The 24,851-nt window shown below is 36.7% G+C and overlaps 1 protein-coding gene and 1 long non-coding RNA gene across 3 annotated transcripts in view; both read left to right on the top strand.

The window, feature by feature from the left end:
• The window catches only part of ACVR2A (activin A receptor type 2A), a 92,181-nt gene that overhangs the window by 22,737 nt on the left and 44,593 nt on the right, over positions 1-24,851 (top strand). The window lies entirely within an intron of this gene.
• LOC118500414 lies at positions 241-4,670 on the top strand. Its single transcript, XR_004902973.1, has 2 exons — positions 241-1,089; positions 1,375-4,670. It is a non-coding gene; the product is annotated as an uncharacterized LOC118500414 (long non-coding RNA).

Raw genomic sequence — 24,851 nt, 5'->3', positions numbered from 1 at the left:
CAACTAAATGGTGTATGTAGCATTTTTCACCATTTACTGTACTATATTTTTCTGAGTTGTTTTACATGCAAGTGTATCTTCTTAATGTTGTCTGTCTTCTGTGCTGTTCCTGTAAATTTCCTATTAAAATACATTAAACTATTTTTTAAAAAGCTGTGGGTACATTTACACAATAGAATACTACTTGGCTGTAAAAAGAAGGAAATCTTACCCTTTGCATGGATGGACCTGGAGAGCATTATGCTAAATAAAATAAGCCAGTCAGAAGAAGACAAATACAATATGATTTCACTTATATGTGGAATCTGATGAACAAAATAAAAATTGAAACAGACTCGTAGATACAGAGAGCAAGCTGGTAGTTGCTAGAAGGTAGATGGCTGGGGGACTGGATGAAAGAGGTGAAGGGACTAAGAAGCACAAGTTGGTAGTTACAGCATAGTCATGGGGAAGTAAGTGAAGCATAGGAAACATAGTCAATAATATTGCAATAACTATGTATAGTTCCAGTTGGGGTCTGGAAATATCAAGGGGAAAACTATGTAAAGTATTTGATTGTCTAACCACCAAGCTGTACATGTGAAACCAATGCAAAATAAAATTGAAAGAAAAAAACAAGCTGAGGGCATTTCAGTATACATGGTGGGGCAAATGTAGGTTTACAGTTGTGTATATGCAAAACAGTTCATTCTTGTAGTATCATTAATTGTATTATTTTCCATACAAACAACTGTATACCTACTTTTGCCTCACCCTGTATTTAGTGTAAAACTGCTTTTGCAGATGGCTCTGCTGCTTTGTTTAGGATACAGTAGTGTTTGTTTATTTTTAATATTTCTTGGATTCTAGAACATCAGCTGGTTTTCAGGGAAGAATACTAACATTTTCAATCATGTAATTTTCTAGTATTGTTTTTAGAGGTTTTGGGGGGCAGTCTTTTCAGAACACTGTAAAATAGGATGGAGTACTACATCATTCAGTAGTATATTCAAAAATGAAAGCACCTCAAAACCTTTCCAAAATGAAATAAATACAAAGGGAGTGGGTGTTAGGGAAAGAACTGAAGTTTCTAAAAGTGTATATTTTATTGTTTCATTATTTTTTTAATAAATGCATTTTGATTTTTTAAAGATTTTTTTTATTTATTTTTAGAGAGGGAAGGGAGGGGAGGGAGGGGGGGAGGGGGGGAGGGAGGGAGAGAGAGAGAGAGAGAGAGAGAGAGAGAGAGAGAGAGAGAGAGAGAGAGAGAGAGAGAGAAACATCATTGTCCGGTTGCTGAGGGTCATGGCCTGCAACCCAGGCATGTACCCTGACTGGGAATCGAACCTGCGACAGTGGTTCGCAGCCTGAGCTCAATCCACTGAGCTACACCAGCCAGGGCGGTGTTTCAGTATTTTAATACATATTTGATCCTGTTTGAATTGAGTTTCATGATTTTTTTGTTTTAACTCCGACTGAGATAAACAGAATTTGCTTGAAGACACATGTAAGTCCACATAATTGGTGAGGCTGGAGCTTATATCCTGATTTTTAAGTTTAGCGTTCTTTTGTAGAAGTAAAGAATGCTTACAGACTCTTTCTCATCCTCCTCTGCCATCTCCCTCTCTTAGTGGGGAAATGCTTGCAGTCATTTATAGAGATAGTTGCTTTACAGATAATCTTTGTATCACACTCTGTGAAATTCGTGCCTGGAGGGAGATGGGGAGAACCTGAAGTAGCAATATTGCAGTAGGAAGCACCAAAGAGACCTCTAATTCCAGGGCAGAGCTGTTGTGCCCTTGTTTGGATAGCTCAATGGCAACCCAAAATCTATACATGTTAGTTGTTGCTGAAAGAAATGTGTAGGTAAATCCTACCTTTGACTGCTGCGGAAGTGCTTTTCTCAATCACTTTTGCTTTTTTTAAAATTTATTTTTCAATTACTGTTGACACACACTCTTACACTAGTTCAGATGTACAACATAGTGATTAGACATTTATATAGCTTAAAAAATGATCATGCCGGTAAGTCTAGTACCCAATATTATGATTGTATTCCTTATACTGTACTTTACATCTCCAAAGTACTCTTGCTTTTGGTGAAGAATCATTAAAATTGTTTCTTGATGGGCTTTATTGGATGAATCTCATTACACATGTGCCAGAATTTTATATTATTACATTTCTTTGGCCAAATTTGGAGGTGGAAAGTTATGTACAGCCCAGTCATATGTAAAACAATAATGTTATTAATGATATTATTTGTTAAAACTGCCATTGTTAACAACCACTACTTAGTTCATGCTCTGGGCTAAGTGCTTTTAAGTTTTAGTGATAATGTGTATGACTCACCCTACAAGATAAATATTATCCCCATCTTATAGCTAAAGAAATCGAGACTTAGTGACTTGCCTAAGGTTATATAACTAAATAAGTAGCAGAGCCAGGGTATATAACCTAGGTCTACAGGGCTTAACTTTATTCTTTCTGTTGAATCAAGTATCCTGACATGTATATTAAAATATGTTTTACTAATTGCAGGACAGTGTGACTTTCTTTGAACCTGTTCTGCCAAGGTTCCCTCCCCTGTCTTCATTCTGATATCAACTGCTGTTGCTGGTACCCCTTAAAAATAGTGTGTGAAAAATGCTGAATTAACAAATTGAGTTTTTGATGGCCTACCATGGTTCCTGTAGCTGATATCATACTTTCTCCACCCCTTAAATAAAAGTAATTGTTTGTTCATAGCTCTTTCAAAGACTGAGAAACAGAAGTTGTTCCTTTTGGTTGTACAGTAAGCCAGAATCAGAACTAGGTCAGAATTCATTGGCTCTGATGAATACTTGAGTAATTAGGGAATCAGATAATCAAAGTAAATCCATCTTTTTAATATAATTATACCTTGATTCAGAGAGGTTGAATTAATTGAAATTTGCTCATGTAGAAGAAAACAAATCCATGTTCTTTTGACTCATAGTTGGAAAATAATTTTATGATAATGGTCATTATTGCTCACTTTTTGCCCATTACACATGCTGATTTTTTTCAGGAAGATCATGCTCCATAAATGTGAATGTTCTGGCACTTGGACTTATGGCTCTCTTGCCCACATTCATATTAAGAGACATTGGTACAAAGGTATACCACATACTTTGTTTTTATAAATCCAAGGACTTCAGTTTTCTGTTACTGTAACTTAAATTTTAGATTAGCTTGTAGAAAACTGAAAGATGCTGAAGAGAATAGGAACAAAAGGAAATCCCGTGTTTCTGTGTTTCTTAGAGTAGGAAAAATGAGTGAATGGTGGCTAATGAGTAGTAGAAAGTAATAAATCCATAGGGATTTGGTTTGAAGTTAAGTGACTGAATTTATAGAAAACTAATATTGTCTATATTAGCTATAATTGAATCAGTCAGTATCTAAGGGGTACCTACTTCGGATTTCTCAGTATGCCTAGTACTATGGAGGTTACAAAAGGAATATGTAGTATTTGATTGTCTAGGAACCTAGTCACTTTGGAATAATAAACCTTGTACTCTAAACATAATACACATTTTGAAAATGAAAATGTAAAAAACATTTGACACATTAATTACTAAAATTAATGGTGTCAGGCACAAAGGGGCATTTTTCTTTCTTTTTTTAAGGCTTTGGTTATCTTTTAGAAGAACTTCACTATGGAAGGAATGCTTTTCAGATTCTCCCTGATCTAGTCTTTTTAAAGTCTTTGTTGGCTTTGTTTCTTCCTGAATTTATTGCTACTAAAATAAGAGCACCAAGGGAATAGGGATTATGGCCTTCATGTTTGTGACTGCATTTCTAGTGTCCAGTGATCAATAAACAGGTTTTGAATAAATTAATGTGAAAGTCTCTTTTTTTCCTCTCATTATCCAGTTTCTTGAAAGGTTTCTGTCCTATGTGGGCTTCACATTTGTACCTTTTGTTTCTTTGTCAGCCCATTGCTATCCCAAGTAATGAAATAATTACCTCAAAGCTTAACGATTTTCTAATTGTCTAAAGATTATTGTTATCTATATGCTGTTACTGCTTAACTTTGTTGTAACTTTGATACTATTGTCTCTCTGTTCCTACTGGAAATACTTTTGTAGCTTTACTGTCAGTTTTTCTGACTATGGCCCCTTACCACCTCCATATTCAGTCTGTCTATCCTTTTAGTTTGTGTTTTGCAGAGTTCAGTTGTTACAGAATTCTTAATCCACACACTCTTCCCTGCTGAAGTAATCTCATCTCTTGTTTTTAATTTTTAACTGGATGTAGATGTCCAGAGTTATACATCTGGCTTTGACCTCTCTCTTGAGCTCCAGACTTATTTGTCAGCCAGTAAACACTAAGTATATGTCAGAACTGGGAATATGGAGATGAATAAGGCACAGTTTACCCCAGAGTACTGACAGTTTAGTTGGAACAGAACAATTAGTAAACTAGCAGTTAAGCAGCACATTATATCTATAATAGAGTGCCTTGGGACTAAAGAAAAAGGTGGCCTGATTCAGTTTGGAGGGAGTCAGGTAATGTTTTTCCCCTCAGTGATGCTTGAGAAGGATGATTAAGAGTTCACCAGGTGAGTAATGTGGGAGGAGTATTTTATGTTGTCTCTGTTAAGCCTGGTGGATTGTGCTCCCTCTAAAAACAGACCATTACAGAATTCTTGGAGGTCTGAGGACATACAGCCTCAGGGACAGACAGTGAGAATCTTCCAGTGGATCCAGTGTCATGGTTGGCAAAATGTTATCAAGAATTAACATCCAGACAAGAGAGGTGACTGTAAGAACAGGGGAGTTAATATCATAACCCATTACTACTCTGTCAAAAGCAGTGTGTACAATGGAATTATTTAGACTAAAGCTCTGAAAGTTGTGTGTGCTGTATTTGCCCTTTTCTGTAATACCTGTTGTCTATTGTTGTAGTGGTCATAATAACTTAAAGCAGTGCTTCTCAGGCTGTAGTATGCATTATGGATCACTTGGAGATAATGTTAAAATGCAGATTTTGATTTGCTACATCTGGAGTGGGACCTGAGACATTCTGTATGTCTTAAAACCTCCCAGTGGTGCTATTGCTGTCATTCCCTGTATTTTGAGTAGGAAGCGATTACTGGAGCCAGACAAATGCTGAGTAAACAACTTATGTGGGAACATGAATAATTATTAAGTGTTTGAGGAGCTGGAATTAGTTCATGAGACTTAGATCATAAGGCATATTATGGGCCATAGAGCAGTGATAGGGGATTGTAACTTTAGCAAGAGACATTCAGTGGAATGGTGGAGACAAAAACCATGTTGTAGAAGATGAGGAGTGAAATGTAGATGAGGAAATTGGTTCAGCTGTGGTCTATTACTTTTTAAGAAAAGTTGGCTGAAAAGGGATGTAGAGAGATGGGAAGAAAACTAAAGTTGAAACGTTTGTGTGCTTGGGGAGTTGGTTCAGGATAGAGAGATTAAAATTTAAACCTTTGGAGCCAGAAACTTGGACGCCATCTTTAACACTTACTTCTTAGTGTTGTGCCAAATCCAAGAAATTACTAAACCCTGTAAATTTCATCTTCTGCATATTTCTTGAATCTCTTCTATGCTCACCCATTCCCATCACCAGTCTACTAGTTTCTACCTTTATCATTCCTTGCCTGGGTTCTTAAATGGACTTTTCCCCCTCCTACTCCCAAAGAGCACCTGGGAAAAAGAACACTTGTCTTCTGCAGTCTTGCTAGAAACCATGGAGATTACAGAAACTAAAGGGATGTATTGTGAAAGTACAGATTTGACCCTGATGCTCAACTACTTAAAACTCCCGCACTGACTTTGGATCACCTACAAAGGATGAAGGTCAAGGTTTTTTAAAATTAAATTTTAGTTTTTTATTTTACAGAGAGGGAGGGGGAAGAGATAGACTAAGCTTAAAAATTTTTTTTAAATCCTCACCCAAGGATATGTTTATTGATTTTAGAGAAAGAGAAAAGGAGAGACATTGAGACATTGATGTGAGAGAGAAATATCAATTGGTTGCCTTCTGTACTCAGGCCTGTTGGGATCACACCCTCGGCATGTGCCCTGGCTGGGAATCACACCCACAACCTTTTGGGGTATGGGACCATGCTGCAATCAACTGAGCCACCTGGCCAGGGGTAGATGCCAGGCTTTTTAACATGACATACATTACCCTCTAGGACTGTTACTTTCTAATTTTATTTCCTGCCACTTAACTGCCTCCCACTTGGATCCTGTAACACTGAAAAACATCTAATCTCTCCCCTCCCTCACATACTTGTATTCTGCCTCCAGACTCCACTGTTTGGGTATGTCCTGCAATTCCTTGGGGACCACTCTTCCCTAGCAAGTTGTTAGGTGTTCATTTCTGTTTTACATTAGCACCTTACTTAGCTTATTATACTTGTTATACTTCTTGCATTATTGACATTTTCTCTGGTTTTCTCTCTTCACATTAGGTTTATCACACTCATCTCTGAATTCTTTGTGCTGGTGGAGTTGGTGCTCAGCTGATGTTCATTGATTAGATACAAAGAGAAATATATGTAGTGATAGTGGCATTTGACTGAACCTGGGTAGAATGGTAGGATTTCACCAGGTGATCTTTTATGGGGAAGAAGATTCTGTTCAGAGAGGCCAGCATATGCAAGAGCATTGAGGAAATAAATATGATAATGTTTGTAGAAATGCTCAGTATTTCTTTTAGACAGGACAGAAGCAGTAGAAAATATAATGAGAGATAGGCTTAGAACAATAAGTTGGGTGCAGGTGAAATGGAGCCTTGGATGCTATGCTTTAAGATCCTCCCTCCCCCACCGTAACAACCCTTATGGAATGTTAAACTGGGCGGTGACACAAACTCTGAATTTTTAGGAAAGAATCTGTATCTTTTTGAAATATCAGATGTGGATAGCCTGTCTATTTTGTTCAAGGTTTTAGTAATTTCTGTTTTTGTTTTTAGTTCCTTTCCTATGGATTATAAGATGTTATTCTTTGTAGATATATCAATATTTTTTGTCATCGTCTTTAAATATCCTTCATGACTTCTACATTTTTCACTCAGAAATAATCATTTAATAAGGGTACTTTTATTATTCTTTTAATATTAGAAAGAATTGTAATATTACAATTTTCTACCCTTAAGAGAACTTTCTAAAGTTTCTCTCTTTTGCCTTGGTAACTTGCTTCCTAGAACTGCTTTTTGAAATCTGTAAGTCTGGAGGTTTTGCTGTATACATGCTTTTGCAGATTATTTGTAAAAATATTAAAATTGATTTTGCATTATTCATAAAGGAGATTGACTATTCATTCTTATCTTTTTTATATTCCCTTAAGCCAGTTTCCAGTGTATGACAGCAAGACCCTCTCAGTTGTGTGTTTAAATGTGATGTTGTGCAATTGTGGAAGGAAATCCAGGGATGTATTTGGGGAACTATTATACACATTAGGTGAAAGAAGGCAATGCCATGTAAGGAAACAACCATTTAAAAGGGAGACGACACTTGACTGTGTTCCTGTAGAGAAAATAGCTATGGTGAATGCTTATACCTTAATTGAAAAAGAATTCTATGTTTACAAGGTCAGTCTAGAAAAAGTCCAACCATTGTTTATATAATTGGAAAGGTTTGCATTGGCATCAGTGTAACCTGGCAGCCAAAGAGATTGAAGTGGAATGCTCATGTGTGAACAATGATGACTTCACTGTACTAGTTAGTGGAGGCAGTAGATACCATTGAGTGAGCATGTGCACTGTGTGACTGTCACATTCAAAATGATTGAGCAAGTAGAAAGTGAATCTGCATCAGATTTTGTGTTAAACTTGAACATTCCTCTAGGGAAACATTGGGATGATTCAAAAAGCTGCAGCTATGGGCAACTGGTGATTGGCAGCCTCATTATGACAACATGCCTGCTCATGAATCACATGTCCCTGCAGTTTTTGTTTTTGTTTTTGTTTTTTTTTTTTGGCAAAATGTCAAATTACCCAGGTGATTCAGTCCCAGTACACCCCAGATTTGGTGCCCTGTGAGTTCTGCTTTTCCCCAAACTAAAATCACCTTGAAAAGGGAAGAGATTTCAGACCATTGATGAGATTCAGGAAAGTATGATGGGGCAGCTAATGGTGACTGGGAGAACTTTGTGTGAGGTCCCAAGATGCCTACTGTGAAGGGAACTGAGGTGTCATTGGTCTATGTGCAGTGTTTCTTGTATCTTGTATCTTCTTCAGTAAATGTCTCTATTTTTCATAATACATGGCTGGATGCAGTAAATGTTACGGTATAGTTTGTATTTAAATGTTGTTGCTAAACACCAGCTGAGTAAGAAACCCAGGACCAAAAAAGAAAAAAAATCACTAAGAGGCAAAGTAGTCTGGAAAGCTTCATAAAGAAAGTAGGACATCAGTGAACCTTGAAAGATGAATTAAAATTCATGTAGGTGGGAAAGCAGTAGTGTGTGGTGGGTTCAGAGGTTGGGGAAGAAGGGTGAGGGAAGGCATGAGAATGGTTTATTTGCATTGAATGGGCTATGAATGTTATTAGGAATGTAGGAAGGGACGGGTGTGGAGGATGAGTGAGCTGTGTGGGGTGTGAAAGTTGGGATATGTGAGAGGAAAGGATGTGAAGGTATATAAGAGTGTGAAGGTGTGCAAGAGAAAGGTATGTGATAAGATGTTAGGGTCTTGTGGGATGTGTGAGAGGAGGGGTTGTGTGGGGTATGTGGTGGGAATGTGTAGGATGTGTAGGGTTAAGAGAGGAAGGTATGTGGAGATGTGAGGGAGTATGTGAGTGTGAGAGCAGGGTGTGTGTGGAAGTTGTGAGTGTACTCTTTCAAAGCAAAAAAAAATGAAAAACATCTGAAGTATAAGGGAACTTTCGACATTCAGATATGAATGTTAATCCCTGTTGTACTCATGTAACATAGTATCAGAGTAAGTGTTGGCCTATTTCTTCCTTCTTCTAACAGTGTACTTGGCCATCTCTGTTACTTATTTAATCAAAAACATACTGTTAATCTCAAATAAGTACCTGTGCTTAGGGGAAAAAAATAGTCTTTGAGTAAAACATACCTTACTAGAATGCTGAATTTAACAAGCTACTTCTCATTTTTCTTGTTTGAGCATTTGTAATTTGAGAGCAGGTATCACACTTTATATCCACCTGTCTAGCACTCTGTGGACTGCCTGGGACAGTTTTACCTTTTATACCTTCAGCCCTGCTAACCTGTAAGTCACTATTCAGTGACTCTGAATATTATAGGTATTATCATAAGTCTTTTAGTTGCAAGAACTTAAGTATCACGAGTCTTTTACACCTGATTTTTTCTCATTTCTTTCTCTTCTGTTTAGTTAATCCACTGTCTCATGAAGACCCCACTTCTTCCTTCCTCCCTTTAATGAACTTCCTTTTCATTACTTTTTATTACAGACTGCTCTCTGTATATATGCCATCCTTTTCCTTGAATATGCTCTTTAGACAATCAAATATCTTTATTTTCCAAATATAGCTAGAATCCTTTTCATAAACTACTATGAAATCTTTTTATTCCTTAAGTCTTCACATTCCTCATGTGCTTACTTGGCTTGCAAATAAGCACACAGACTTTTAATAATTTCTAAATTTTGACTTGTTCACTATTTAGAATGGAGTGCAGATTCTGCAGGGGCAGAAAAAGCTTATTCTATTTCCTTTGGTGTATTTCCATATCATTTGCTTACTCTGAGCACTTATATGGTTGCCATCTGATAGCTGGTGCTCCTGTGCTGAGAGCTCATGTATGGAAAGGTGTTTCTCCTGCTGTGTCTCACGTTCGGTTTTATACTTGTGAATTTTTATGATACTAAAAATTTGTTAAGAAGACATTTTTTTTCTTTCCTTTTGGTCAGTGTTGCGTAAATGCCAGTGAGTTAATGCATTATTACTAATTCAATTAATTGTTAAATAAGCTTTTTCCCACACTTACTTTCTTCTGATCATTTTCTTTGACTTTAATACCTAAATTCTAAGGACCTCATGGGACATCAAATAATAATTTAATTTGGTTTTACTTTCTAAATCAGAGTTTTATTTAAATAAAAATTTTGTGTTTTATCCCTCAGGAAAGTTTGCAGAACATCTAGCTTAGGTGCCTGTGCATTTATTGATATCTATTTTATTATAAATAAATTTTTACGGCTGGTAACATCAATATTTTGTGAAAGAAAAAAATAAGTAAAAGGCCGTGCTATCTGCTCTAGGGAAGTCCTAGCAGGCAAAAATCATGGGACAGCTGCTCTTAAGCCTTGTACTGCCTTTTTAGTGGCAGTAGAATTGAGCAGATATGTATTCAAAAACTAATTTTATAAATATTCTGAGGACTAAGTCCGCTGCTTAACCATCTGTTAAGATTTCATTTTAAAGACAAATTTGCCTCATGCTTTTTGGGATCATCTTAAATTGCTGCTCATATCGCCGTCTTTCTCTTCTTCAAGTTGACATCTTTCATCTTTTCTGCTCATTCTCTTCTTTTGTTACTTTCTCCATTTATATCCTTGTGACTTGATTTTGTTTTTTTTTTAATTAATTTCCCAGTGATTTTTTTAAAAGATTTTATTTATTTATTTTTAGAGAGGGAAGGGAGGGAGAAAGAGAGAGAGAAACATCAATGTGCGGTTGCGGGGGGCCATGGCCTGCAACCCAGGCATGTGCCCTGACTGGGAATCGAACCTGCGACACTTTGGTTCGCAGCCTGCGCTAATCCACTGAGCTGTGCCAGCCAGGGCGATTTTGTTTGTTGATGTTTGACATGAGTAGGAGAGAGACAATTTGTCAAGTACCTACTGTTATTCAAGTGCTGGGACTCTTATTGGTTAAGATTGCTTGTTCTCTGATGCATGTTTTTTTTATCCAATATAGTGGCAAATAGTGGATCATGCACTTTCCACTTTCTTCTTTTAATTAGCATTGAAAACGTGGACCCCATGATTTGATCTGTATGTATTTAGTCTCCCACAGTGAAATTTTAATGATTTATACCTAACTTGTTAAATGTGTCTCACTGGTTTTGCATCTCTCAAAAGGAGTCATACTTTTTTTCCCCATGTTAAATGTACTATGTAAAGCCCCGATTAAAAGTAAAATTTACCTTGATGTAAAAAGCTTCTTATTGTGTCTTAATGGATAATTGGATTCCATGGATATTCAGCATGTTAGTAGTTGACCTAAATTATGTTAATTTTCATTTTGTTCTTTATATTTGCAAAGTATTTCTCAACAGAAACCTCTCTCTTTTGTTCCTTTTCCAGTCTGACATCAACAGACTGCCAGCGTTTTTCATTGATGTTCTGGTTTGTCACTGCCACTTCTGCAAATTCAGGAAAGTTACTATTGCTCTATCTCTTGGCTCAGACAATTAAGGAAGTATTGATGTGACTTTTTCCATTGACAGAAATGCTACTAGACAGCCATGGTAGGAGTCTGAGTCATCTACCACTGCCTCTAGGTCATCTGGTTGAGCAGGATTGTGGCAGATGCTGTTCAGTGTGTTTTTCCTCAAAGTTATAATTGATTTTCTTTCTTAATAATGTATCTTCTAACTCCCAGAATTATGTATACATGTGGTTTTACATACAGATACTTTAGCAATAGCAGTTATATTTGTCTTTCTATGGTTTCTAGTATTTTCTTTTTTGTTTGTTACGGATAACCATTGCCTTACCTTCTTGGAAACACCTTTTAAGTACACAGGAGAGAACAATAAGAAACATTCCAGAGAACAATTTTCAAGTATAGGAGAAGACTATGTTTAGAATAGGCAGGATGGTTATGATTAGCTCATTTTCTAGACATCTAATTTGTAGTTCTCACTTTGGAGACGTTCATGGTGTCTTCATTTCCAGATGGTGTTCCTTGAAATGCACATATATATTATTATGATGGAGTATTGCTATAGGTTTGTATGGGGTGATATAACTCTGAAGCAATGGTGGAACATAGAGTGGGTTATGTTCTATGAAGGCCTTATATGACATGTGTTATAATGAGAGTATTAGTTCAGTTTAAGCTCAGGCTTTTGCAGTGTCTAAAGCAGTGCTACAAAGAGCTGTAATGTAAGACATAGAATGTAATTTTAGATTGTTCTAGTAGTCACATTTTAAAAAGTAAAAAGGTGAAATTAATTTTAATAATTTATTTCACTCAGTATATTAAACATATTTCAACATGTAATCAGTATGAAAACTATTAGGGTTTTTTTTTTATACAAAGCCTTTGAAATATAGTGTATATTTTACACTTCTGGCACAACTCAATTTTGATTAGCCACATTTCTAGTGCTCAGTAACCACACATGCTTAGTAGCTACCGTGTTAGACAGCTTAGGTATAGTGTTCAGTGAGATTATGGTGAAGTCAGGAAATGGGGAGGTATAAGAGGAGCACACATGAATCTCTAAGGTGGACCTAGCATAGGGAATTCTGTATAAAACAGTGTGAAATTTCAGGAGAGTCAGATTAAGAAACTGGTATGGAACAGAGTTTTGGTGGATGGTAGGGAAACCAGCTGGAAGATGAGAACAGCAGAGATTGAAAAGACAATGAAAACAGGAAATGGCAGAAATTGACAGTGGCCACTATTCTATAAGAGGAATAAAGTAATTGATTATCATTTTAAGGAAAACATCTTTCCCGATCAAGCATTTTGTAGACTAGGCTATATCATTACAATTTGGAGGAGAGTAGTAATTTCTCATAATGACACCCAAGAGAAACCTTGAATCAGCAGATAAAATTGATTGCAGAGAAATAATAGGGGTAGTAGGGAGGTAGTAGAGGATGATTTACACTAATATAGTAGAGAGGAAGGGTCTGAGGTAAATGATTGATTTTTATGAAATAAGAACTGGATAGAGTTCTTAGTGACTTAAGAGCAAATGAAAGATGCAGAATATTATATCAAAATTTATTGCTCAGTCACGTGAATAAGACCTAGTGATAGGGACATTGGCTACAGCATATAAGTGAGATTAAGAGCTCATGCTTTAACTTTGGTCCAGTCCTGGCCTGACCACTTAACTTTATATTCCTTGGCATATTACAACCACCCCAAGCCTCAGTTTCTTCACAAATTGGGCAGAAGAAATAGTATCTGCTTCATAGAGTAATGTAGATTGAATGAGATTATGCATATAGTGACCTTGACCAGTTATGACACATCTTCCTGTTATTCCTCTTAGTTTGGAATATCTAAAGGAAGGAAAAAGTTACAATAGTATTTTCTTGGAATACATGCTCATACCGTATCTACTAAGCTATTACCTCTTATGGCAGGTTTGAGAGTTCAGTTTGGTGATAACGTCTGATAATTGATTTTTCTTTTTACTCATAGTTAAAATTAAGTGAAGAACGATTTTCTCGTCTGTTTGTGTGAATGGTGTTGATAGTGAAAATGAAAATAGAAGTCTGTGGGATTTGAGTAGCGCTCCACCATATAATGACCTAATAAGTTCATCTCTCTGGGACAAAGTTTAAAATTGTGAAGTAATTAGTGATCTCTCAAGTGTGGTGCGAGGACCTCCAGCATTAGACTCCACTTGAATACTGGATAATAAATTCTTGTAACCCCATGTTAGACCCACTGAAATAATCTTTGAGGTCGATAGTATAGTCTCGAACTAAAGAGTTTTATTTAGCACTCAAGTGTAGCTTATTCACACCATATCCAACCACCAGAAAAGATGATTCCAAGATCTGTTTTTTCCTTTTGTCATCCTCAAGGACATTTTTTTCATTGCTTTTTGAGAGAAAGGAAGGGAGTTAGAGAAACATCAATGTGAGAGAGACACACTAATTGGTTGCCTCCTGTGCACACCCCATCCTGGGGTCGTACATGCTTAGTTAGGCTAGAGATCAATCCTGCAAGCTAGGTATGTGCTGTGACCTGGAATGGAGCTCACAATCCTTTGGTCAGAGGATAGATGACACTCCAACTAACTGAGCCACACTGGCCGGGGCCTAAGATCCGTTTTTATTCAATTATGAATCTACTCACTGGATGTTAAATATAGTAGGAGTTGGGTCAGAATAATGATATCTATTCCTATTTACCCTGTAGGATTGTTGTGAGCATCAAGTAAGACACCTTTAAGTTTATAAAACTAGGTTTAAGTGAAAAAAAAATAAATTTTAGAATCCTATAGATTATAATATATATAATACATGTTACACAAACATACATTATAATATCCATGTATATAAGCACTGACTCTTACCTGTAAGTCTGTAATGATTTATATATGAGGTGAACCTTGGTGGATCACAGGTCTTATTAAGTATTTGATACCAGATTTCCTATGCACAACATATGTTCATTTTTATCTTCTACATCTCATTTAATTTTTTGCTTTTTTTAGTCACATAGAGGCTAAGCAGGATTATAGACCTTCAAACCAGTTGACTATATCATTTGAAATAAGGACTCTTCTAATTTTTAAATTTAGAGGTTTAAAACATTTTATATTAGGAATATTAACATTAGAAATGTTAATTTCCTAATTAACATTTCCTATTACTATTCCTAGTATTAGGAATAATAATACTAAATAATAATATTTTAATAATTTCTGGGACTCATAATTGCTTAAGGTAGAAATCCTGTTTAGGGATTATCTGTAGTATACCTTTAATACTCTTTTTGCACCAATTAACCCCTGTGCTCTCAGCACACCAAAACACCAACCCAGAACAAAAAGCCTCCCCCACTACTAGGGTATTTTCTCTGGGAATAAAATATAATCCCCTGTTTTCTCCATTTTGAGAGAAGACAGACTATTATTGAATATCTCCTTTGTGCTAGTTATAGTGTTTCATGCTTAAACATTCTTGTTTTCATATTTAATCCTTACATATAACTTAATATATAGAAACACTTAGTAAAAATGTAGCATCCAGACAAAAAAAATACTTTCAGAGAATTTAATTTAGTGGGTCTGGATTGGGTCCCAGAATCAGCATTTGGTGATTTTGATGGAAGTTGTGTAGGTCCCACACTGGAAATATTACTCTGATTTTCTTGTTGCCTCTAGAGGCATAATTTATGCTACTGGCTGCATGGCACAAATTAGGAACAGTATAGAATACTTCCAGCTTGAAAATGATCATAAAAATGTTGCACATCACGTGTGTTTGGGTGTGATTTTCCTCAGGAGTTCAAGATGATATTAATACAGATGTCAGATGAAGGTGACAGACTGACCACTTGCAGGTTAAAGCTGTTTAGTATCATAGAAGACATATCTTTAAAATTCTCATTTGAGGATATGTTTATTGATTTTTAGAGAGAAAGGGAGGGGTGGGGGGAGAAACAGAAAGAGACAGAGAGAGATGGAGAAATCTGTGTGAGGGAGAAACATTGACTGGCTGCTTCTTGTAGGTGCCCCTACCAGGGATCCAACTTGCAACCTAGGTGTGTGCTCTGACCAGGAATCGAACCTTCAACCTTTTGGTGCTTGGGACTATGCTCCAACCAACTGAGCCACCTGGCCAGGGATCACAGAAAACATTTATATTAAAAAACAAATCAACCCTGGCTGGTGTGGCTCAAGTAGATTGAGTGCTGGCTTGCAAACCAAACAGTCAGCAGTTCAATTCCTGGTCTAGGGCACGTGCCTGGGTTGTGGACCAGATCCCCAGTAGGGGGTGCATGAGGGACAACCACACATTGATGTTTCTTTCTCTCTCTTTCTCTTTCCCTTCTCCTCTCTAAAAAATAAATAAATGCAATCTTTTAAAAAATTATCTTTAAAAAATCATAGGATATAGGATCTGCTTCTTGGCTATTCTTTCTAAGTTAGTGTCAGGGATCCAAAAACATTACAGTTTATTAGTGGAAACTTAAGATTTTGTGGCAAAATAAATAGGGAAGCAGAAAATAGGGTAGCAGGCAGTGTCTGGTACTTCTGTGAAGAAAAACTATTGAGAACTTCTGGCCAAGGTAGAGGCATAGGTAGACACACTGTGCCTCCTCGCACAACCAAAATAAGGTCAGCAACAATTTAGAAACAAGATAACAACCAGATCTGACAGAAAATTGAACTATATGGAAGTCAGACAACCAAGGAGTTAAAATATGCACAACCATGGAGTTAAAATATGCACATTCATCTAGACTGGTAGGAAGGGTGGAGTCGGACAGCCAGTGGAGAGGGGTCACGGCACAGAAAGTGATGGGACCGGGCGCGTAAGGCATCCTGGGTGCGTAAGGCATCCCAGGAACGCAGGCGGTTGGCAGACCCAGGAAGGTGGGGATTGTGAAGGGAGGCACTATGTGCAAGGCAGCTGGTTGACCAGGCAGTCTCAGGGTCCCAGTGCCGGGAAATAGAGCCTTGGGGGCACTGATCGAAAACACCTGTGGGATTTGAGGTGCAGGGAGGGACTCCCAGCCTCACAGGAGAGTGCGTTGGAGAGACCCACGGGGTCCTAGCCCACCAACACAGGAATTAGCACCAGAAAGGCCTAGTTTGCTTGGGGGAAGGGGTGGAAAGGACTGAAATCCAAGAACAGAGCAAGTGTCATTGTTCCCTCTCAGACCCCACCCCCACATACATGATCACAACCCAGTGACTGGGTTGCCCCGCCCTGGTGAACACCTCAGGCTCCACCCCTCATACAAAACACGCTCGACAAGACCAAAAAAAAAAAAAGGCCCAAACAGAAGAATAGATCAAAGTTCAAGAACAAATACAACTAAGCGATGAAGAGATAGCCAGCCTATCAGATGCACAGTTCAAAGCACTGGTAATCAGGATGCCCACAGAATTGGTTGATTTTGGTCCCAAATTAGATGAAAAAATGAAGGCTACGCTGAGTGAAATGAAGGAAAATGCACAGGGAACCAATAGTGATAGGAAGATAACTGGGACTCAAATCAATGGAGTGGACCAGAAGGAAGGAAAACACAACCAAACAGAAAAGAAGGGAGAAATAAGAATTCAAAAAAATGAGGAGAGGCTTAGGAACCTCCAGGACATCTTTAAACATCCCAACATCCAAATTATAGGGGTACCAGAAGGGAAAGAGGAAGACCAACAAGTGGAAAAGTTACTTGAACAAATAATAAATGAGAACTTCCCCATTCTGGCGAAGGAAATAGACTTCCAGGAAGTCCAGGAAACTCAGTCCCAAAGAAGTTGGATCCAAAGAGGAACACACCAAGGGACATCATAATTACATTAGCCAAGGTAAAAATGAAGGAGAGAATCCTAGAAGCAGCAAGAGATAAGGGCACAGTAACTTACAAAGGAGTTCCCATCAGACTGTCAGCCGATTTCTCAAAAGAGACCTTATAGGCAAGAAGGGGCTGGAAAAAGAAGTATTCCAAGTCATGAAAGGCAAGGACCTACATCCAAGATGGCTCTATCCAGCAAAGCTTTCATTTAGAATGGAAGGGTAGATAAAGTGCTTCTCAGATAAGGTCAAGTTAAAGGAGTTCATCATTACCAGGCCCTTATTTTAGAAATGTTAAAGGGACTTATCTAAGAAAAAGAAGATAAAAAAACATGTACAGTAAAATGACAGCAAACTCACAATTATTAACAGCCACATCTAAAACAAAAACAAAAGCAAACTAAGCAAACAACTAGAACAGGAACAGAACCACAGAAATGGAGATCACATGAAAGGTTAGCAACAGGGGAGTGGGAGGAGGAGAGAGGGGGAAAAGATACAGAGAATAAGTAGCATAGATGGTAGGTAGAAAATAGACAGGAGGAGGGCAAGAATAGTATGGGAAATGTAGAAGCTAAAGAACTTAATGACACATGGACATGAACTAAAGGGGAGAATGTGGGTGGGAGAAGGTGTGCAGGGTGAAGGGGGGGAAATGGGACAACTATAATAGCATAATCAATAAAATATATTAAAAATAATAAAAAAAAACTAGCGAGCTCTATTGTATACCTGGTACTATGCTTCCGCAAGCGTGTTCAACACTAGTATTTAGCTCTTGAAAGGATTAAATGCCTTTACTCCCATGAATAATCCTCAGGTTTTGGTCTTTTTCCCTTTTCTCATTTAAACAGTTTGCACACTTATTGTTATTTCTGTTTTTCTTGTAATATGTCTCCCTCGTTGTCTCTCTCCCTGTGATTTCTCCCTTTTTACTATGTGGTGTAATTATAAAATGAATGAAATAGCTTACAAAAAAACTGAAAATTCTGAAAAAGTAAGCAAAAAAATAAAATTTGGTTTCATAAAGCCAATTTTTTTACACCAGTGCTGCTTCCTTTTCTCTTAGTCATTACCTCAAAGCCTCTCCTTAGGTGTTAGATATATGATGTGTTTATTTATGTTTGAAAATGCTAATATTAGAGACAGATCTTGCATTGTGTGGCACCTAGGACATAATTTTCATCAGCTTATCACTATCATTCTTTTCATCACATTTATGAGGCTTTTAATATCTGTAGATATGTAAGTTCCCTTTGGGCTGGAACTTTATTCAATTACAATTTGCATTCAATATTATTATTTTAACATTTTTTATCATTGTTCATGTCCAGTTGTCTCCATTTCTATGCCCCCCATTGCTGTCTGCTGCTCTGCCCAGCCCTCCTTCCACATTCTGTCCTCCTCCCCATTATCCTTGTCCATGGGTCCTCTAGGGGAAGAGTCAAGTCAAGGAACATGTATTCAATATTATTTTGTATTAGTTTCATGTGTCCAGCATAGTGGTTAGACAATCATAGATTTTACAAAGTGATTCCCCTGATATTTCCAGTATCCACCTGGCACAATATATAGTTATTAACAATATTATTGGGGCTCAAACTTTTATTGAAGTTGTTCACCATTCCTAATTTGTTTTAGAAAGCAAAATTGTGCTTCATTGAAAATTGAGTCAGGTGGCATAAGTGCTAAATGGGAAGAGAGTATGTGAATTCCACTAGGAATTGGTCTTCAGACTTAGTGGAAAGCCAGAGATTAGAATTGTTGAACCCTGAGTCACCAGCCAGCCAGCTGCTTAACTGAGGACAACTCTGATGGGTGCAGTTGTTACCCATATCCTTTCAACTGCTTTTTGTCTCCATCCTTTTCTTCTGTCCATTACTCCTGTTCCTTCTTTGTCTCTTCAGTGTACAAATACCTCACTGAGTATAAAAAGGGGGAACAATAGTAGCATTATTATTGAAGTCTCTGTGTCTCTGAATTCCTTTGCTCTCTGCTTACACATGTTCTGATCTCAGACTTCCATTCCGAGGATAGGCTTAAACATTGGCCAGCTGTGCACTCAGTTTGTGGCACTGGGAAAGTGTCTTTTAACTTGGAGGAAAGTGTCCTGTATTTGAACTTCTTTAAATCTTATTTGGTCTGTTCCAGTGTCTCACTAGTAAAAAAAAAAGTCTCATGTTTAATTGTTTCACAAATAAAGGAGTAGGAACAACTCAATAATTGTTAGGGTTCTGTGGATCTTTGTTCTTTAAGAGAATGATGGATATAAACATTTCTGCGTGGGAGTATGTTGAAAAAATGGTGAATTGCATTCAAGGTGGCCTAACAACATTCTTTTCAAAATATTTAATTTACTAAAACATGAGCAAGGATGTATCAGTGTGTTGTCTCTCTTGCAATATTAGATTTAAAAGTAAACAGGGAGGTGTATGTAGTGATGGAACTGTTTCATATTATGATTATGTTGGTGTATACACGAACCTACACATTTGAAAAACATTGCTTAGAATTAACACACATATACCCCTATACACACAAATAAGTACAAAACTGGGGAAATCTGAATTAGATTAGTGGATTGTATCATTGTCAATATCATAGTTATTCGATGGTTTTATAAGATCTTACCATTTGAGGAAATGAGTTAGGGGTACATAGAATCTTTCTATATTCATATAACTGCATGTGAATCTGTCATTATCTTAAAATGTTTAATTAAAAAAAGTAAATAGTTTAACCTGCTTGACTATTCTTCTTTGCTACTTTTCCATGGTTGTCTGTCATACTGCTGAACACAAAAAGTATTATTTTACTATTCACTTAAACAAGAGTTTTCATAGTTTTATTAGTTGGATATGGGTGGTAACATATTAGAAAATAAGTCTCCACATAGTAAAACATCAGTTATTGATCATTGTTGAGGTAAATGTGGCTTGTTTTCAGTGTAAACATGACATTTCAAGTGAAAGTTTTATTAGTGAAGGTGATAAAAATTGTGAACTAAATGTAGAATGCTTTACAAGATATGTATATGAAAGCTTTCTGAAGGAGGCTAGTCTAGACTATTTTCTGCTATAACTTTGATCTTGGTTAAAACAGTGTAACATTTATCATGCTACTTTTTTTTTTTACTTTTCAAAAACTTATTAACTACTGACTGGTTATACAAAGAAATATGAATGCTTACAGTAAAAATCATTGCATGCAATATAAATGTTTTGTTTCAATAAGTTGTGGGGGGAATATCTATTGAGATAGTATTAATAATTCTATTGTAATTAATATAGAACAAAATTGTTAGATTTTAGGCAATATCAATATAGCAAGACTTAAAGTATTGAAATGGTTTTCTTTCATGTTAGAAGGTAAAGATTAAAGCTGGATTTGGAGGAAATATTTTAAAATTATAAATGCGAAAGATTTAGATTACTTTGTAAAGTATGTACAAAAGATTGTATACTTTGTAATATTAAGTAAACATGTGTGTTAATCTGATTTTATTATTCCTGATTTTATTATTCAAACAGTTCTTAGTTGTTTGGCAACTGTTTCCAAACTAGAGTTATTTTGCCTTTGTTCATTTTATGATCTGGTAACTTCTCCAACTTTTTTAAGCTTTTTGTCTGTGTTTTAACTATACTCTGCTATGCCACCCATTAAAAGGGTTTAGAGATAGGGAGGGTGGTTGTAGAAAGACAATATCAAGGCTTGAGAGAGTTTGATGTTCAAAGAAAATTCACTGACTGCTGTGAATTGAAGCTGAAGAGGAGCCAAACTGTGGAAGGATTTAAGTGTTCAAGTTTTATTTTAAGGTATAGGACAGTGGAAAGCCATTTGATGGCTTTAAATTAGGGGAGTGACTTGATTTTGTTGGCTTTAATAAAGGCTCTGACTTCTGGATGGAGAAATGATTGGATGGGATAAAAGTGGAACCTGGGAAATCAGGGAGACTACTGCTCTTCTTCAGGGAGATTGGTGACTCCCAGTAATAACCTTCTTACTTTACTGGCACTCACCTCCAAACACTGGTTTAGGTTTTTCTAATTCTGTTACTTAAGACTTAAATTTCTGACCTGATTTTGGTGCTTTTGTTTTGTTTCAGTTATGGATAAATTTTCTTTTTTTTTAAAGATTTTTATTTATTTTATTTTAGAGAGGGAAGGGAGGGAGATAGATAGAGAGAGAGAAACATCAGTGTGCAGTTGCTGGGGGCCGTGGCCTGCAACCCAGGCATGTGCCCTGACTGGTAATCGAACCTGCGACACTTTGGTTTGCAGCCTGTGCTCAATCCACTGAGCTACGCCAGCCAGGGCTCGTTATGGATAAATTTTCATTTGATGAAATAGCTAACATTATTTTATTCATTATGGGTGCTGGTATGAATTTCTTTATGGCTAGCACACCTTTATGGAGAGTTTATTTACTTTCTAAATTGTCCTTACTACCTACGAATGAGTTGATGTGGCTGCCCTTAATATTGAACAGACTAGTGAGCACTTAGTATACTATAAGTGTACTCACTTGATTTTTGTTTTTCTTTATTCACCTTTTATCTTCTAAATTCAGTCTAAGACAAAAGTCTACTTTTCTAGAGGCATTAACACAACTTGTTATTTCTTTTACATAAAGTACATGTAAAGTACTTGATAAAGATTAAAATTCCTTGGGTGGGTGGGCTGGAATGGGAGTATAAGAGAGAAAACTATACTTGAACAATGATTAAAATTTAAAAAAATAGAAAAAAAATTAAAATTCCATAGTCTTTGTGATTTTCTGATTATTTATCTGTGCTTCCCCACTTACCTTAGAGGAGAAATTAGAATAAACCTTAATTGAAGTTCAGATGTATCCAATGATTTGTGAGTTTCTCTTACTTTCTATTTTCAGTGTTTTGTTTTGAAAATAAGCCTCTTATTTTTTTCTTCTTTCCAGGTTGAGGTTAAAGATTTCTCAGATTTTGAAAGTACTTTCCTTTTTCACTATTTCTGCTTAGTACCTGAATGTCATAGTACCTGGATACAGCGTGTTCCAACACTGTATGAGGTCTGTTAAGAAGGTATCCAGCCTTGTAGTATGAAAAATAGAGACATTTATTGGAAAAGATACAAGATATAAGAAACATTGCACATAGGACAATGACACCTCAGTCCCCTTCAAAGTTGGCACCTTGGGATCTCGTGCAGTTCTCCCAGTTGCCATCAGGCGCCCCATCATATTTTCCTAAATCTTAATCTCTTCCCTTTCAAAGGTGATTTTAGTTTTGGGAAAAGCCAGAAGCTGCAGGGCACCAAGTCTGGGCTGTTGTGGCTGAGTTACCTGGGTGATTTGATGTTTTACCAAAAAACTCTGCAGGACAATGTGATGCACGAGCAGGCGTGTTGTCATGATCAGGCTGCCAATCACCAGTTGCCCATAGCTGTGGCCTTCTGAATCATCCGAATAGTTTCTGCAGAGGAATGTTCAAGCTTAATGCAAAATCTGATACAGATTCATTGTTCTACTTGCTCACTGATTTTGAATGCCATGGCCACACAGTACACATGCTCTCTCAAGGGCATCTACCATCCCCACTAACTAGTACAGTGAAGTCGTCATTGGTCACACATGTGCATTCTAGTCCACTCTCCTTGGCTGCTAGGTTACATCAATGTTAGTGCAAACTGTTCTCATATTAACATGGCTGGACTTTTTCTGGATAGACCTTGCTGTATATTTGTTGCATGTAGATGGTGCTTTGTGTCGTATAAGATTTTTTGTTATGTGTCACCAAAATAGACATTAAAGTGTCCTCCTGGTGTAAAAGGGGTAGAAGAGTAGAATTTTCCCATTTGTGAGGGGGAAAATATTGGGCTTTTCTTTTTTGTTTTTTGTTTAATTGGAAATCTCTCCCCATAATATTATAGAAAGCCTACTTATATTGATTAAAATGAGTGAAAGCCTTTTTTTCTTACAACCATTACCTCTGCCCTCTTTTTTATAATTAAAAAGGGACAGGGAGGTTGAGGTCTGGAAATCTGCCAGGGTTTCTTGGACTGTCATAGAAAAACAGTCTTAAATGTAGTCCCAGGTGCTAGTTAATTGAATCAGAAATTTGGAGTTTTGTGATTTGCTCTTTTTGCTGGCTCATGTATATATGCACATATACCTACTTTATATATTCAGAAAAGTGAAGTTCTTTGGTAATTGATGACAAAAATCAATGCTTTGTTCTAGCCTACCAATCATATATACCAACTTGAAGTATATTTCTGCCGAAACAGATGGCAAGTCATTCCTTAAGAAGTTGAGAGTGGTTACCTTTAAAGATAAAATCTCTCTGATTCTGATGCCTTCATACTGTATTTTCTCTGTATGTCAATGTGTCTATATCTGTGACTTCTAAATAAATTTTTCTTTGTTTTGGAAGAAAATATTACAGTGGATGCCTTTTGTTATTTAGTATTTAGTAATTGAGTGCTAGTTCACTAGCATCCTTTATCAAACAAGCCCTATATTGAGAGTACCTTCTGTATTTAGTGAAGAATTTAAGAAATAAGTCTTCTAAAAGTTTTGATAATATAGAAATGAACCTTTTTGTATTAAGTTGGATTTACAATGAAGTGAATTAAGAAACAGACAAATTGTAAGGAATTTATTTAAAGGGGCTTCTTGCCCTAAGTGGTGTGGCTCGGTGGGTTGGGCGTCATCCCGGTCAGGGCACATGCTTGGGTCACAGGCTGGTCCCTGGTTGGGGCATGGGAGAGGCAACCGTCCATGTTTCTCTTGGACATAGATGTTTCTCTTCCTTTCTTTCTCCCTCTCTCTATAAAATAATAAATAAAAGTCAATAAAGGGGCTTTTGCCTTTTTTATAAGAGAAAATTCTACCATTACAAATTTGGTGCTTTCTTTGGGACTTTATGTTTAGGCTTTTAAGAAAGAGGTTTGAAAAATGAGCCTATTTATGGTTTGTTTGTTTTTTTCCAAATCTTGGTCTGTGTATAAGTAGTTATATATTTATTTTGGAACTATCTATATGGGGAAATTAGTCACTTACGAGTTGACAGTGTTGAAATACATTTTAAGTGGTTATCTTAAGTGATTTGTTAGGAATTAACACTAGGATCCTTAAATAACGGTGGTTAAATGTTGACTTCTAAATACTTTTACTCTCCTTACACACACACATGCTTACGCTATGTCTAGTGTCACAACCTAGGTTTATCTTTTTAGTTTTATTATGTATTAGTTGTGTATTTAGTTTGTATGAGTTGAGCTAGATGGACAGAATCTTGCAATATTTTGTCATACTGATAGTGAGTACTAAGTACAGAATGTACCAGGCAAAGCAAAAAATATTCCTGGGAAGAATGCCAGAAAGTGTTTGGGTGTTTGTGTTTTTCTTTAGAAGTGCCTGTTTGGTAGTAGGAAGGTGCTTAGTATTTAAAAAAAAAAATGGATTGGCAGGACCCAGCATGTTGCATAGCCATGCAGAAACTTTATTTGAAAATTTATTCTCCTTCCTCATATTTGTGACCTGTTTATCAGAAGTCTTTTGGGACATTGTGGACTGGACTTGACTTTTCTTGCTAATGCTTAAAAACAGCCCAGGGCAGCCATATAGGGAAGGTGATTTGTGTTCTATGATGTGTTTTAATATAGAAAAGAAAGGATACCAGGAGACCTATG

The sequence above is a fragment of the Phyllostomus discolor genome, chromosome 4, assembly GCF_004126475.2.
Source record: "Phyllostomus discolor isolate MPI-MPIP mPhyDis1 chromosome 4, mPhyDis1.pri.v3, whole genome shotgun sequence".
Classification (NCBI taxonomy): domain Eukaryota; kingdom Metazoa; phylum Chordata; class Mammalia; order Chiroptera; family Phyllostomidae; genus Phyllostomus; species Phyllostomus discolor.
The sequence above is the reverse complement of the archived record's forward strand: the minus strand, read 5'-3'. Positions and strand labels throughout refer to the sequence as shown.